At 36.9% G+C, this 7,164-nt stretch overlaps 1 pseudogene across 1 annotated transcript; it reads right to left on the bottom strand.

The window, feature by feature from the left end:
* Positions 1–716: 716 nt before the first annotated feature.
* LOC149183125 (alpha-amylase AMY3-like) lies at positions 717–2,660 on the bottom strand (annotated as a pseudogene). Its single transcript, XR_016257169.1, has 4 exons — positions 2,430–2,660; positions 2,147–2,279; positions 1,208–1,979; positions 717–1,108 (listed from the first exon to the last, which is right to left on the bottom strand). The product of XR_016257169.1 is annotated as an alpha-amylase AMY3-like (transcript).
* Positions 2,661–7,164: the final 4,504 nt, after the last annotated feature.

The raw sequence follows: 7,164 nt of genomic DNA on the forward strand, positions 1-7,164 counted from the left end.
TCCTATTGGTGACCACCAAGGAGCATGAGTGAACTGATTACCTCGAAAATGTTAACATCGTGATGGAGAATAGAGCCAACGAAAAGTATTTAATTAGCGAATTCATTACCTCGAAACATTGAAATCAATCTCGATGCTGAATTCGAATGACGACGATGAAAATTAAGTGCCTCTATATCACAGATTCAATAAATATAATTGTACTTATCATTTTGTACATGGTCTAAATGAGGTGTCATTATTTAATGAAGTTGAAGTAATAATTGCTAAATAAGAGTTCCTCTCTTTTGCACCAATCAGAAATTAGATAAATTTAATTTAATAATTGTAAAAAATAAAATATTTATAAGTTCTAATGTTCACTTTATATGTTTTTAAAAAAAAATTGGTCAATGTAAATTTAATTAAAGGTTAAACTTATTTTGGAATACATTATACCTAGCGAAGGATAATAAATAGTTTTTAATTTGATTTGAAAGTTCTATGAAATGATAATAACATTCCTTTTCATTAAAGCTTAACGGTTATTAAAATAAAATATTGTATATTAATATTATTTTTTATAAACCTGTAAAATTGAAAAAACATATATATACATAAAAGAAAATAGAGAATATTAATCCGTATACCGCATCTTTCCGTGATTTAAAAATTTAAGTATTTTCGATATTCATAATGAGTCAGCAAAAGATGATAACAGGTTACCGACGCGTGAATAGTGTTAATAAAAGTACCGGCAAAATATGATATTTATTTAGAAATTTGTCAAACATTTCACAACTGGACTTGACATTATTTATGCAAATAGATATTTTTGCTGCTTGGCTGGCGATGGACCTCAGTGAGCGGAGGAGCTGTTCTTTTCCCACACGCAATAGTCGTTCCCAGAAGCAACGACGTGGAAGTCTGGAGAAGGCGTGTTGGACTCTCCTATATCATCCTTCGGCCCGATCTTCATCACAATCTTTTCGTCAATGGCTGCCATGTACAGCTCGCTCTCCGCAGTTATAATTCTGCAATTGCTGTTAGCATTTATGTTATTTCTCTTGCGTATGGCAGTCAGGATTTTAATTTCATTTTTCAACCCGTTCACGAAATGATCATAAAACTGCACATTAAAAAACAACGTTATCAATATTTAACTAAACTAAATATCCACCTTAATTAGTCGCAAATAATGCAAGAAAAGAGTATAGAAGATTATTACGATGGTCGGAATGCCGGGGTGAGTCAGAATGTAGGTGTAGCCCTGTGCCCGTTTATCAGTGGGGAAGACCGGTATGTTCAGGGGGGGGCGGGGGGGCGGGCGGTGTCGTGATTTTCAATGAAGGTGACCGCCTTCTGGGGCAATAAGCCGATCATGCCAGCGGGTTTTCCATCGGAATCCTTTAGGCGCGAGAGGTCATTGGAATTAAATGCCTCCGCAAGGATATATCTGGTAGGGAAATCGAAAGCGAAGGCGCGGTCACCCGTTTTGTGCACCCAGTCAACAACATTTTGGCGATCTCTGTCCAACATCTCCCCAACTGCGAAATTGGGGGTTGTGTTTTGTATATAGCCGCCCAGCAGGTTTGCGGCGTAGCCCTTGACGAAGTCGAACCTCCAGCCGTCAAATCCGACATTGGACTTGAGCCAATTCATCCACTCCGACAAATCTTGCTGTATCTTGGGATTGGTGTGGTCCACGTCCGGGGCTTCCACGAAGTCCCATCCGGTGTCCGCCTGGCCGGAGCCGCACGGATATGGCTTGTCATTCACGGTGACCGCCCAGGGTCCCCAGTCCAGAGTCCCGTCCCCCTTCCCGCCCTCAAACACGCACCAATATCCTTTATCGTCCTGCTTTGTCCCGTTCCGATGGTTTATCACGATGTCGCCCATAATCGCAATTCCCTTTTGGTGGAACGCATTCACGGCATCCTTTAGTTGTTGCTCGCTCCCGTACGACGAGTCTAAATCATAGAGCTTCGCTGGCAAATAACCTAATTCACCACAAAACACAAACAGATTTCGATTGGAATTTGTAACTTTTATCATACTTCCATCACAACTCTCATCTGCCCCGTATGCTTCCAGTATGCTTTATGGGCTCTCTCAATGGTAAGTTACCTCGAAAAAACCATGAAACCCACTAAATCCGTATACATACCTTCAGGGGCGCCGGATTGTGAGGGCGGCGGAAACCAGACGTACGTAATGCCGGCGTCCGCTGCATCGTCTACAATTCCCTTCAATACGTTATACCAAGGAGTAGAACTCTTGGCCGATTCCCAATTGAAGCCCTGGAAAGGTTAGCATATGAAGACCAGCCCATCATTTGGAGTCCAACAAAAACCATATGACATGCAATTCTAAATACGCAGCAGTAGCATAATTAACATCAGTCCTTCCTGCCTAACAATTCATGAATGAAAGAATGAATGTGATCTCACCTGAAGTAAGAGGGTATTCAGAGGAGGCGTTGTAGCTTGTGCTTGCGCAGGAGAAGCTGCATTGACTATGATGCAGGAGAACCATAATAATAAAGACAGCGATCGAAACTTGGCCATTCTATTCTAATCTGCTGTGGTGATCTAACTTGAAGGGGCAGGGCATCCTTATATGGATGGCTGATTTCCTGAATATTTGAACATCAGAAAATTATAGTCGTGCTGAATTATTTGACTACTGTCATATCTATGATATTTTGGAAATCAACCATTGAGATAAGCCTTTCGAAATCAACTTGAATCTATATTCTACTTTGTCCGGATTAGTCAAGTCACTTTTGCGTGTATTAGACGACTAGGAACGCAATATCAAGTCACTTTTGTTTTGTCCAGCGAGTTGTTCACACTTTTGTGTGGATTATACGACTAACAACGCAAATAGTTCAATATATATATAGATATATTATAAATTGTATTTTTGAAAATGTTTTTAACCATTAAAAGTTTTTGAACAATATTATTATATTAATAAAATGATTAATATATATTTATTAATATTATTTTTTACTTTTAAAATTAATGGTGTTAATCAGTATGTGAAAGGTGGAAAATAATATCAATCAATGTATATCAACCACTTTATTAATATGGTTATGTTAATTGATACCCATGGGTATAGTAAAAATGAATTTTCTAATGAATACCTAGTATGTGTTCTTAAGTTTTACTCCATTTTCGTTAAAAACTAATGATTATTATTTAATAAATAATAATGCTCAAACATATTTTCTTTGTTGATTTAACACATTAAAATTAATTGTCATAAAATCCTATTATGACATGAATGTTTATGATATTTTTCTACCATCATTGTCATTTTCAAGCATTAGGTTTATACCAAATCATATGTAAAACAACTATTAAATTAAATTTCGGTGACCACGGATGTCAAACATTTATTAATTTAATTTTTTTTACCTCCCATGATCATATTTCTTTGTTAGAATGGTGAATGTAAAACAATTATTAAATTAAATTTCGGTGAGTGTGGATGTCAACAATCAATTAAATTAATTTTTTTATGTCCCTTGTTCATATTTCTTTGCGAGATTTCCTGTGAAGCCCATGAACCAGAGTGAAAATGGTGATGAGCGGGAGCATTTGCATGTTTCAGATTAGTGTTGGATTGTTGAAATTAGCGTCAAAATTATTGGATCTGCTCACAGTCCTTACTTTGGAATGCATATATTTGAGAATTTGTTTTAAACTAGATCTTCAGTTGGGTTATCCTTTCAATTTGGAGTAGGTTTCAGCTAGATCTCATTGAGGTCCACCTTCGAGAGTAATTGTATGTTTTTTTTGGAGAAATTTTTGTTTGCTCTAGACGAAAGATGCTTATTTTTCAAGGTATCAACTCAAAGAACTTCAAATACAATTTCTGTTAAGCCCCTATATTACTAGTGTAACCCCTTATTGTTATTAGTACAACCCACTTATTATATTGATGTGCCCATTTAATGTCCATATTGTCACTATTGTGCCCCATAGAAGCCCACTATTGTTATTATTGTGTCCTTACATTACTATTGTTATGTCAGCTCTGATTATGTCATGACCCCTTAGACTCTTATATATAGAAAGGAGGTTTATTCAATTGTATCATCCAAGAATTATTCATTTATGTAATGTAAAGGAGGTTGCCCCCTTGAAGAGGCTGAATTCAAAGGCGTGGATTTATCGTTTCTATCTTTTCTTGAGCTGGTTTCGTAATATTTGGTATGAGAGCTTTGGATTCTAGGGTTTTTTTAGCTCCAAACAAGTCATCATGGAATTATCGCTATAACTTTTTTCTATGATGTTTGAGAAGTTGCAAAAAAAACCCATTTGAGAAGAAACTGTGTTGAATCTCGAGTCCGAATTTCAGATCTTTTCGCACTATATTTGCGGAAATATGATCTGAGGAAGTTGGTATTTTTGCAGACTCCTGAATTACATTCCAAACAGGTGACCTGGAGAAAATCATCATAACTTTCTCTCTGAGCATCAGATTGAAATTTCGTAAGAAGGTATAGAAAGAGGATGGACTATAGTTTCTTGTATATATTTTTCAGAGCCAAAGGTCGAAAAATTGACACGTGGCACTTCATACAATTTCGCTCTTCTGGAAAGGTCTATAATCAGGTCATCTTGGGAGATTGTGCATAACTCTTTTTTGGAGAATCCAATTTGGATCAGACTAGTGGCATTGGAAAGAGGACACAGAGGGCTACTACAGGTAGCAATTTCAGAACTTAAATATCCAAAAGTATAGAGTTACAGTCGTTTCAAGATCGAGGTCCTAAAATCAAGAAAAAGCAAGATGAGGAAGTTTGATGGCAAGGATCTGGTAAATTGGATACTTCAAATGGAGCAATATTTTGATCTACATGGTGTACCATTGTTACAAAAGGTATGTATTGCATCTTCATATTTAGAACTAGATCAATTTTTATGGTATAAAGGGCTTTGTTCTCATAAACAACTTGTTACGTGGTCAATTCTCACAGAGGAACTGATAGCATGTTATGAGGATACAAAAAGCAACATCTTCTTTAGAGCAACACCACAACAATTGGAAAGAGTAAAAGGGCTTTGTGACATATTGGAAAGTAAAATTATGGCAACAAGGAAGTCTACCCCTTACAACTATAAATATGGAAGTGTTGTTTCCCCTAGCCTTCCACAACCTACAAGGGTTACACCACAACAATTGGAAGAAAAAAGAGAAAAAGGGCTTTGTTACAATTGTGATAGCAAATGCACTAAAGGTCATAAGTATGCTGAGAAGAAATTATTTTACATAGAGTATGAAGAGGAGGAAGAAAAGGATCAAGAAACATCAAAAGAAGAGGATATATGCCAGGACTCAACCCTAGAGAAAGAAGAAATGAATCAAACCATATCTTGTAAACTATTAGCAAGAATTACCACTCCTCAAACTCTCAAGATGGAAGGACATATCAAGAAGAAAAAGGTGAAAGAACTGAAAGATCACATCATGAAAGAAGAAATGAATCCAACCATAGCCTGTAATTCATTGGTCAGAATTACCACTCCTCAAACTATCAAGATAGAAGGACATATCAAGAAGAAAAATGTTCAAGAAGTGAAAGATCACATCGAGCATCAAGAAATGAATCTGACCATATCTTGTAAAGGATTGGAAGAAATTACCACTCCTCAAACTCTAAAGATAGAAGGACATATCAAGAAGAAAAAGGTTCAAGCAGTGAAAGATCACATCGAGCATCAACAAAAAGTTCTCCAACTTTTAAAGGATAACGCCACTTTGGTGAAAAATCAAATGAAACAAAAGGTAGATCAACATCATAGTGAAAAATGTTTTGATGTAGGTGATTGGGTATTTTTACTGCTACATCTAAAGAAAGCTATTTATGAGAAGGAAATGTTGGAAATATTACATGCACTTAACGAATGACAACCTTATTGAATGGGAAGACTTTTCAAGGATGAGGATGTGGAAGCATTGTTTTGTGCTATTTCCATTATTCAACCTGATTGGATAAACGAAGCAAGGGATGAATGGAAGAAGGACGAATAAGTATGGCCACTTATTCAAAAGTTGCAAAAGATCCCAATTCAAACAATATTGCTAGAAATTGAAGAGGAAGGAAAAATCATATTGGAACCTGGAGCAGTCATAGAAACAAGAACCCAATAGCTATGAAATGATCAATTTCAAAGTATCTCATCAAGTGGAAGAACTTACCCGCTGAGGATTCCACATGGGAGGACAATAATTTTATACAGAAGCATCAAGAATTACTCAAGCGTTGAGGACAACGCTTTTTGAAGGAGAGGGGCATGTTAGGCCCCTATACTACTAGTGTAACCCCTTATTGTTATTAGTACAACCCACTTATTATATTGATGTGCCCATGTAATGCCCATATTTTTACTATTGTGCCCCATAGAAGCCCACTATTGTTATCATTGTGCCCTTAAATTGTTATTGTTATGTCGACTCTGATTATGTTATGACCCCTTAAACTCCTATATATATAAAGGAGGTCTTTTCAATTGTATCATCCAAGAATTGTTCATTTATGTAATGTAAAGGAGGTTGCCCCCTCGAAGAGGCTGAATTCTAAGGAGTGTATTTATCTTTTCTATCTTTTCTTGAGCTGGTTCCATAGAAATTTCTATGATTGGGTTCATCTAGGGATTGGTCACAACAGTGAAGTGGTAAATTTGTTGGTCACAACCACTCGTCACTAGGAGCTTGGTGGTTAGCACCTAGGCATTTATTAGATTTTCGAGTGAGACCTGAACTACACACAACACAACGATGAGTGGCAAGTAGTGGTCGGCTCACGTGGTAGGATAAGTGGCACGTCCACATAGATGTCAGGTGGTATTGACATGGATGTCATGTGGTAGGTATACGTGGCTCAAGTGATGACGTAAGAACTTGAGGAGGTTATATGTGGCAGGTAGATTCAACATTTTTTATAGGTCAAGTGGAAGTTTGGTGAGTGACATGTGGCAGCTACATGTCAACAGGGACATCTAACAAGATTTGATTACTCTTATAGCATGACATGGAGCACATGTGGCAAGCCTTAGGATTCGCACCAAGAGGTTTTTTTGTAAGGCCTTGCAATGTTAATTGATTTTGGAGAAACAATGGGCTTGAAAGTTGTCGATCATCACTTGTTGCCTTGATACAAGAAATGTG

This window comes from Pinus tabuliformis, chromosome 3_2, assembly GCF_031772625.1.
Source record: "Pinus tabuliformis cultivar Carrire ecotype Pingquan chromosome 3_2, CPIR1, whole genome shotgun sequence".
Taxonomy (NCBI): domain Eukaryota; kingdom Viridiplantae; phylum Streptophyta; class Pinopsida; order Pinales; family Pinaceae; genus Pinus; species Pinus tabuliformis.